We start from the raw sequence: 10,615 nt of genomic DNA, 5'->3' as shown, positions 1-10,615 counted from the left end.
TATATTCATATAATATATAATATATTTATATTATATGAATACATAATATATATTTTATATTATATATTCTTTATATTATATATTGTATTATATATTAATATATATAATATATATTTTATATAATATATACTTTATGTTATATATATAACATATATATACACTTGGTTTATTAGCAAGAGCTTAGAAAAAAGATTCCTACATATATATGAATATATATATTCATATATATGAAGAAAAATATATAAATAAATATATATTTATATATAACACACTGTACTTAGAGAAAAGTTGTGTCCTATGATATTATATGCTTAAGGGATGGGTTGTATAAATAGTGCAGAAAAGGGGAGTTGGTTTTTGCTGCTTTTATAATACATGTGTCACAGACAAAGGCAGGAAACGTACACTATTTCAATGAGGAACAGGAAATCTGAAGTAGCAACCATCTCCAGACTAGAGTTTTTACCGTCACAGCATTTTTTATTCTGGACAGAATAGGATTAGAACATAAAATTACTCACGGGCTTGAGATCGTACCCTTCTGTGTATTCCTTATGGCATCCTGAGACTTAATCATTCACTAAGGCATCTGAGTATCAGCTCCTATCATGATGGTCTTTCGGGAGGTGCTTATCTCTTCAAATGCATTTCTCATTGTCATCAGATACTGAGAGGAAGCTGAGTGAAAGAGAGGATACAATTTGCTTCCATCATTATTGGCATTCCCCTGTCTCTAGAAATGATAAATGTGCTCCTAGAGGGTAATGTAAAGTACATGGAATTGAGAGACATCCAACAGGAAATCTAAGAGGTAGTATGCACAGCTATGGCATAGTTGAAAAACGTGGCTCATTTTCATGGATTAAAATAACAGGAGGACTTCTGGGTGTCTTAGAATGTGTTATCCTTGGTGGGGGGAGGTTGTTGCTTACAAAAAATAGTATATTAATTTTCCATTGACACAAACTTACCATGAACATAGCAGTTTAAAACAGCACATGTTTATTAGCTCATGCTTTTGTAAGTCAGAAATACAGGTATGGCATGTGTATCAATCCATTTTCACACTGATGATTATAAAGACATACCCGAAACTGGGAACAAAAAGAGGTTTAATTGGACTTACAGTTCCATATGGCTGGGGAGGCTTCAGAATTATGGCAGGAGGTGAAAGGCACTTCTTACATGGTGGCAGCAAGAGAAAATAAGGAAAAAGTAAAAAGAGAAACCCCTGATAAACCTATCAGATCTTGTAAGATTTATTCACTATCATGAGAATAGCAGGGGAAAGAACAGCTCCCATGATTCAATTACCTCCCCCTGGGTCCCTCCCACAATACGTGGGAATTCTGAGAGATACAATTCAAGTTGAGATTTGAATGGGGTCACAGCCAAACCATATTAGCATGTGTCTGGCTTCCCTGAATAGGGTCTCCTAAGGCTGAAACCAAAGTGTCTACCTACAGGGCAGCATTGTCTTCTAGAGCTTGGGATCCTCTTCCAAGCTCACACAGTTGTGGCAGAATTTTATTCCTCGAGTATGTGGGACTGATGTCACCTTCCTTGCCCTGTGTCCCTCCCCATCTTAAAGACAGCAATAGAGCTTTTCCTTTGCATGTTTAAAATCTGTGTCCTCAGTATGAGCCCAGTTCCTACGAAGCACTCAATTAAGTCAGGTCTATCCAATATACCTCTTTTTCATGAAGTCAGCTGGGACATATAACATATCCTAACTACAGAAATGAAACTTACCACATTCACAGTCCTAAGAATTAAAAAAAAAAGCATGAACAACAGCGATAAGACATTTTAGAATTATTCGTACCATCATGGGTTTATTGTGTGAAGTTTTATTGACCTGTACTCTTACTAACTGCACACTCTGTATTCAATTTAAAAACTTATTTAAAATACATATGTAAGTGTAAAGAAAGGAGAATAGCTGAAGAACTACAAAAGAAGACATAATATAAGTTCAAATTCAAAAAAGAATGTTTTGCCAAAGTTTACGAGCTTTAGTGAAACTAAACACTACTAGTCTAGCTTATTGCTAAGTACATGTACAGTAAAAATACCCAACGCTTTGCCCTGGATTAGACTTTGGTTTACAATTTCAATATTGATATATCTTAGGGACTAAGGAGGGCCCTCCTTAAGGCTCCCTAGTCCCTAAGATATATCAATATTGAAATCAGGCCAGTTCATAACTCTACATTGGCCTCTAAGTATTCAAATTAAAGAAAAAGTTGCTCATCTATCACTTTAAATCAAAATTATAATTTTGAATGTGTGGTACTGAACAATAAGACTTTGTAGAGAATCCATAATTAGGTGCATGAAAATAAGAAATTTTAGTGTATATTACAGGTGGTAATATAGATCAGTGCAGAAAAAGAAATTTTCAGTACACAGTCCTATGACAATTACTTATATATTTAAAATCAAACTTAAAAAGACCTTACTGAGCTGCTCCAGAGAAGCCAAAACTTTGCTAATACCGTGAGGACACAGAGAAAGCCTAGGGCTTGACTTTTTAAGAAATTTAAAATTTGATTGGGATAACCAGTCATACAACGAAACTCACATGTGCCTAACAATGCAGCACTCACTCTAAATACGGTGTAAAAACAGAATCAGGAAAGGAGTAATAAGAGTTGAAACAGCTTTATTTCAGAGTCTTTATAGAAAATAAAGACTGTGATCCAAGTTTTGAAGGATGACTGGTACCTGAATAAGAGCAGTGGTGGAAGATCGCCCACCTGTTGTGGGTTTGAACCAGGGCATGGAAGTAGGAGCTTCACAAATGGTGACTGGGAAAAGGGTGTGTGTTGTGAAGAAGTGTTCAGGCATATCTTATTTTACTGTGCTTTGCTTTATCGCATTTTGCAGGTACTGGAGTTTTTACAAACTGAAAATTTGTGACAAGTCTTCATTAAGCCAATCTACTGGCAGCATTTTCCAACAATATGTGTTCACTTTGTGCATCTATGTCACATTTTGGTAACTCTTGCAATGTTTCAGACTTTAATTACTGTTACTAGATCTGTAATAGTGACCTGTGATCTTTTGGGATAATAGTGTAATTGTTTGGGGTGCTCCAAACTGTGCCAGTGTAAGACAAAAAAATTAGTCAATACATGCTGTGTGTGTTCTGACTGCCCCACGACCAGCAGTTCCCCTATCTCCCTTCCTCTCCTCAGGCCTCCCTAGTCCCTAAGATACACCAATATTGAAATTAGGCCAGTTCAAAATTCCATATTGTCCTCTAAGTGTTCAAATTAAATGAAGAGTTGCTCATCTATCACTTTAACTCAAAAGCTAGAAATGATTAAGTTCAGCCAGGAAAGCAAGCCAAAAGCTGAGAAAGCTAGGCCTCTTGCACCAAAAAGTTAGTCAAATTGTGAACATACTAAGGATAAAGCAAAATAGCCTATTGCTGGTGTGCAGAAAGTTTTAGTGGTCTGGATAGAAGATCAAAACAGCCACAACGTTCCTTTAAACCAAAACCCAATCCAGAACAAACCCTAATTCTCTTCAATTGTGTGAATGCTAAGAGAGGTGAGAAAGTTGCAGAAAAAAAGTTGGAAGATAGTAGAGTGTGGTTCATGAGGTTTAAGAAAAGAAACCATCTCCATAAAAGCGCAAGGTGAAGCAGCAAGTGCTGATGCAGAAGAAGCAACAAGTAATCCAGATAATCTAAGATAATTGATGAAGGTGGGTACATTAAATAGTGGATTTTTAATTTAGATGAAACAACCTTCTATTGGAAGAAGAAGCCATCTAGGACTTTCATAGCTGGAGAGCAGGAATCAATGACTGACTTCAAAGCTTCACAGAACAGGTTGAGTCTCTTGTTAGGGGTTAATGCAGCTGGTGACTTTAAGTTGAAGCCAAGGTTCACTTCATTTACCATTCCAAAAATCCTAGGGCTATTAAGAATAATGCTAAATCTACTCTACCTGTACTCTATAAATAGAACAACAAAGCTTGGATGATAGCACATCTATCTGTTTATAGCATGATTTACTGACTGTTTTAAGCCCACTGTTGAGACCCACTGCTCAGGAAATAAAGTTTTCTTTAAAAATATTACTGCTCATTCACAATTTACCTAGTTACCCAAGTGCTCCAATATGGATGTTCGTGGAGATTAATGTTGTCATGTCTGCTAACGTAACATCCATTCTGCAGCCCATGGATCAAGGAGTAATTGTAACTTTCAAATCTTAAAAATACATTTTATATTTAAGAAATACATTTTGTAAGAATCTTACATTTTGTAAGAATCTTGTAAGAATCTTACATTTTGTAAGAAATACATTTTATAAGAATCAAATCTTATATTTAAGAAATACATTTTGTAAGAAATACATTTGTTGCCACAGATGGTAATTCTTCTGATGGATCTGGGCAAAGTAAATTGAAAAACTTCTGGAAAAAAGTTCTCCATTCTAGATGTCCTTAAGAACATTCATGGTTCATGGGAGGACATAAAAATATCAATATTAATGGGAGTTTGGAAGAAGTTGATTCCAACTCTCATGGCAGACTTCGAGGGGTTCAAAGTTTCAGTAGAGGGAGTCACTGCAAATGTGGTAGAAATAGCATGAGAACTGTAGTTAAAGGTAGAGCCTGATTATGTGACTGAATGCTGCTGTCTCTTGATAAAACTTGGATGCATGAGGAGTTGCTTCTTATGGATGAACAAAAGAAGTGATTCCTTGAGATGGAATCTATTCCTGGTGAAGATGCTGTGAGCATTGTTGGAATTACAACAAAGGACTTAGAATATTACACAAACTTAGTTGAAAAGGTGTCAACAAGGTTTGAACGGATTAACTCCAGTTTTAAAAGAAGCTCTGTGGGTAAAATGCTACCAAATTGCTTCACGTGCTACAGTGTACTATTTCATGAAAGCAAAGGTAAAATGGATGCAGTAAACTTCATTGTTGTTTTATTTCAAGAAATTGCCATAGCTTTTCCAACCTTTGGCAACCACCACCCTGATCAATCAATAGCCTCAACACTGAGGCAAGACCTTTGACCAGCATATAGATTAAAACTCTCTGAAAGTGCAGATAAAAGTACTTTATTCTTAAAAATAATGATTAATTTACGGTATGTACTTTTTTTAGACATAATGCTATTGCATTTATTACACTACAGTATAGTATAAACATAACTTTTATATGTACTAGAAAACCAAAAACACTGTGTGACTTGTTGTATTGTAATATTGCCTTTATTGTGGTGGTCTGGAAGGAAACCCACAATATCTCTGAGGTGTGCCTGTATTTGATCAGAATGATTGGGGATAATTTGTGGAGTGCTGAAAATTCAAAGAGCCACTGTGTACCATAGAGAATAGCTGGAAAGCAACATGATGAAAGTGGCACTTCATAAAGATTAATTTGGGGGTGGTGTATATGTAATAAAAGATTCTGAAAATGCAAAGGCAGGCAAACCAGAAGGTAATTTCCATAATGCAAGTTGGAAGTTTGGTATGCAGGTGGTGACTTTGGAACCAGAGGAGAGAGGGCAAGTCTTCGTGATGCTTCATAGAAACAATTAGAACTGCTGACAGCTCGTTTTTAACCAAGTAAGGTTAGAACTTGTTATCAATGTCTCTGTCTCCCTGATTTTCAACCTCGTTGGTCAGAAGATGGTGAGCATTGTAACAGAACTGAGGAATATCCACTGAGATCCAGTTTTAAAGATAAAGAGACCAGCCATAAGCAGGCATTTTGAATTTGAAAGGATAGCTCTACATCCAAATATCCATGCTCTTTGATGACTGAAGCAGGCCTGGAAACAGCTCAGTTCATAATTAGATAAAGATTAAAATAGTGAGAATAGGAGCATTATTGGAAGCCATAGGAATAAAAGATTTCACAGTGAACATAAATGAGAGGAGAGACCATTAAAGGCTTAAGAAAAGTGTTTTGGGAAGCCATATCTGTTGTGAAAGTAGAGCCTATCAAAGAACCAGAAAGAAAAGAACCACAATTGAAATTAAGGGAACAGCCTAATAGAAGTGAAGAGGTAAGACCCATAGGACAAGAAGTACTCACCAATATCAAGTATGAGAAAAAAGAGAAACTGAGCACAGTAGGGTGACTACAGTTAACAGTAATTTATTATATATTTCAAAATAGCTAGAAAAAGAGATTTGCAGTGTTCCCAAGGCAAAGAAATGCTATGATAAATATTTGAAGTGATAGTCTAATTATCCTGATTCAATTGTTACATATTTTGTGCATGTATCAAAGTATTACATGTACCCCACAAATATGTATAAAGAAAAAAATCAGATGTGTACAACCAAGAAAAACCATGTTTCAATTAGAAAAAATCAAAACCTTCATCAATTCATTCCATAAATGTTGATTAGCTCCTTGCTATCTACTGTGTATGTTTCTTCCTCATTGGCCCTACAGATTGTCAAGGAACACACAAAATTTAGAAGTGATTTTTCAAGGTTCCCTGAGGTGGTGGGTATTTGAAGTAGAAGCAAAGATATTTGCCTGACATATGGTTGCTCTTTGATTTACTGTTACCGAAGTTTCCAAAGTAAGGAGCATATTGCTAGATCAATGTGTTTATGAAGTTATTATCTTTCTAAGATTTTTGGTCCATTTTTCATCATGAAGTGATATCACCCTAAACTTGTAAACCAATGTTAGGCTTTTAGTGACTATGAGTAACTTTGAACAAATAGAAGTTTTTATGAATCCTCTATATATTTCCTTTTACTTTTTTAATGCTGGAAATTTTATTTACATGCAATAGGCTACGTATTTCATTAGGAAATGTTAAGAACGATTTTATGGGAACTAAGACCATAGATTATCTAATGTCATATCAAGAAACCAAATCTTAAGGCTGTTCACTCACACCCATACACACACACATGCACACACACACAAACACAAAGTCAATCTCAAATTTTGGTTATAATTATGTGTGTAAATACATAGGTGGCATAATAGTAATTATAGTAATTAAAATTATATAATGATATTTAGAGAGCAATTATAAGCAATTCGCTGTTGAAAGTTTTTTTACATGTATTATTTTATTGACTACTATAGTTACATTTGGAACAAGCAACTATTATTATCATTTTTATTATACAGATAAAGAAATTGAGGCTCAGAGAGGCTAAGCAAATTAGTGAAGTTCACACAGCAATTAATCAGAAAAGCCAAGTTTTAAACTGTATTTTATTAAGTGCTTTTTTAGTAATGGATGATTATTATTTGAAAGAAATTAGGTATTTTTGTTTTCAAATACCTCTTTTGATATTTACAAAGTCATCTTTATAGGCTGAACTCAAAGATACCCCTTGTTTATTATAGTAATACAGTCTTTCCTTTTGCTTAGACCCAGGGAGAATTTTTCTAGTCAAAGACAGACAAGAGGCAGACAGAGTTGACATAATGAATTACCCATGGTCACTGCTATACTCTTTGCTTTTAATTTTTTTTTTGCTAAAGGGCTGGCCTGAGAATTATCGAGGCTTGATTGAGGAAGACCTATCTGCCAGCATCAGAACACAATACTTACAGAAGTCTATCAGAGAATAACTTGCCTCCTGGTCTGTATTAAAAATACATACACAGATAGTAATGTACTAGCTACCATTTTCCATCTCTCAAAATAGCTGTCCAGCCCAAGGGAAACTTCAACTTACTACTAAAAACACAACTTCTGCGCAGAAAGCCTATCTACATCTGAAAAGCAAAGAAAGCTACACTTTTTAAGTTTTCACTTTAAAGCGAGAGAAACAAAGCATACGACTCTGTGTGTGTTAGCTTTGGCAGTTTATTTTGGAGTTTTTGTTGTCACACATAATATGAAGTGTTGACTGCACCATATTTTAAAAAAATAGGATCTACCCCTGTCTACCAAATACGGTTAGATAGAATTTTCCCTAAAAATTTAAAAGCCTTATTGTTACCACTTTCCCTAAGGGTATCAGATCAGATAAAGAACTAAAAGACAAAACAAAACTTACAATATTCCTACTACCACCTAGAGTTGTAAAGAGAGTGTATATACAATATTTACACATTTGGGTAAAAATGCTTGTAAAATTCTGAAAATACAAAGAATGCAACTGCCAAATGATGACTATAACAAGACATTTCCTAAAAGATTAACACCGCTCTTATTTTTATGCTTTGTATTATCATTGCTAAGTTTTTTTCATTGTCTTTTAATTTTTTTCTAGTCGAAGCTAACTGTGCAGCTTTCCATTTTCATTTAAAAGTTTAAAGCCTCAAAACCGTCCAATTTCTTGTTTGAAGGCAAGACAGTTTTATACTCAAAATCTATAATTTAAGCTTCCAACAGACTGCAGGCAATAAACATGCTATTCTCTTCCCTGAACTCTCTGCCCTGAATTTGGCTTCAGAAAATTAAGTTTGTCAGTGATGGAGACTGCCCAATGAACTTTAAAGTAGTATTTCTTTCAGGCAACTTTGAGTACCTAAGAGAAAATCAGACCCCTGCTTCCTCCCCTACCCTCTTGCTGGGTTTCCAAAAAGTCCCACTGTGTCATTCTGAATCGAAACCCTTGCTATCCTTCTAATAGGCTCTTGTCCTTTGACCCACTCTAGTTAGTTACACAGTGAGAAGCATTATGAGGTACTATCTTAGAATTTCAAATGTAAGCGTGAACTTGCTAAATGCCTATGTGCCTTTAAGTACACATGAAAGCCCTTGGGCTATGCTCATTTCCAAAACTACACATCAAGTTTGCTAGCTCAAATTAAGCCTAAAATGGTGATTTCCTTCAGGCAATTATTCGAGTATTCCGTATCCTGAATAAATAATGACAAATTGCAGCACTTTCAAAATTAGAATGGAGTTTATTTTACAGGGACATCGTTAAAGCCAATCATTGGATGGTATTAAATGATACTTTACAAAAGCCACCAAGGGTGGCTGTTGGAAGGATTATGACTTATATTGTTTGCATTTGCTCATTGTATTCTTTCAGTATCTACTGTAATAATCAGTTTCTAAAACTGTTATTGTTTCATTATAGAAAGCCAAATATAATAAAAGTTATTATTTAACCTAGTAGTATTTACTTAATAGGTAAGTATTATTGAAAAACTCATATCAAGCAGCCTGCAAATGTAAGCAGAGTGCAATTTTTCTCAGGTCCTTTAACTTGGCATTCCAGTTGCCATGTGACTGTCATAATATTCACACAGTTATCAGACAACAGTTGTGCTGGTATATTCTCCATGTCTAGAGAGCTAAGAGAAATTTCTTGCTACTAAACCAGCAGAAACCACAGCCACTGTAATCTGAGATTCAATTAGTCTGCTGCCACCTCTTTCTATGGCAAGACAGGCACACAGATCTCTAAATAGCATATGCTGCTGCACGGAAGGTAGTGTATAGCATTTAAATGTCCTCTACTATATGGACTGAAAAATTATGGCCAATAGAGTGTTAGATTAAGCTATTTCTTAGGTTTAGAATAGTAAGAGAGTAAGCATTTTCTCTATTCAGAATTTGAAGATAGGATGTAAAATAAACCTTTAGCAATCTTTTCATCAGTCTGTTCTTCAGAGACAACAAAATGTCTGTTTCTAAAATAAGAGGCATTGGGGCCAGGAGTGGTGGCTCATGCCTGTAATCCCAGCACTTCTAGGAGGCCGAGGCGGGTGGATCACCTGAGGTCAGGAGTTAGAGACCATGCTGGCCAACATGGTAAAACCTTGTCTCTACCAAAAATACAAAAATTAGCCAGGCGTGGTGCCGGGTGCCTGTAATCCCAGCTACTTGGGAGGCTGTGGCAGGAGAATCGCTTGGACCTGGGAGGCGGAGGTTGCAGTGAGCTGAGACTGCACCATTGCACTCCAGCCTGGGCAACAACAGCAACACTCCATTTCAAAAAACATAAAATAAAATAGACATTGGAAGCAGTATTGACTATTTTACGTTTAAGGTGTATTTTTGAAGAGCATTGCAGTAGTTGAGGAAAAAGAGAGAGAAACATAAAACTAGTTTTCATACTTAAATTTCTGTTTTTGTTACCTACTCATTAAAAGCTCTCCTGAAAGAACACCCTCCTATAAAATTTTATTTCCAGAATCTATGAAGCACTTGATAGAAACAGCCAACTAGACTTCTGACATCAAAGCTTTTATCCTGCCTTTTTAGTTTTGTTAAAATGCTAAAAATTAAAAAGACTGGCATTTATCACCTTTGTGTTTTAAAAAGAAATGAAATACTTGAAATTCTGGACGCTAATACTTTTGAAACTTTTCATGCTTTGCCCTGGCAATGTTCATATATTCATAATGATGGTGAAGCATTGCCGGTCAGTTACATATGGAGGAAGAAAGTCTTTGTCTGGAAGAATTTTCCAGCAGATGAGATTTAGCATCATTATTTCTGAAATATGACCTTCCCCAGCAGCATCTCTAATTATACTCCCAAATTAGAACGAATACAGTCTGAAGACTAGACTTATCATTATGACTTACAGTGTTCAGTTTTAAAGAAAAGTGAGCATTCATTGCAGCAAAAAAAAAAAAAAAAAAAAACATTAAAATTGTGGTATTGGAAAAGGAAGTCTTTTTAATGTAGTCAT

Source organism: Hylobates moloch, unplaced genomic scaffold, assembly GCF_009828535.3.
Source record: "Hylobates moloch isolate HMO894 unplaced genomic scaffold, HMol_V3 SCAFFOLD_4, whole genome shotgun sequence".
NCBI classification, from domain to species: Eukaryota; Metazoa; Chordata; class Mammalia; order Primates; family Hylobatidae; genus Hylobates; species Hylobates moloch.
This window is presented reverse-complemented; position numbering follows the sequence as displayed.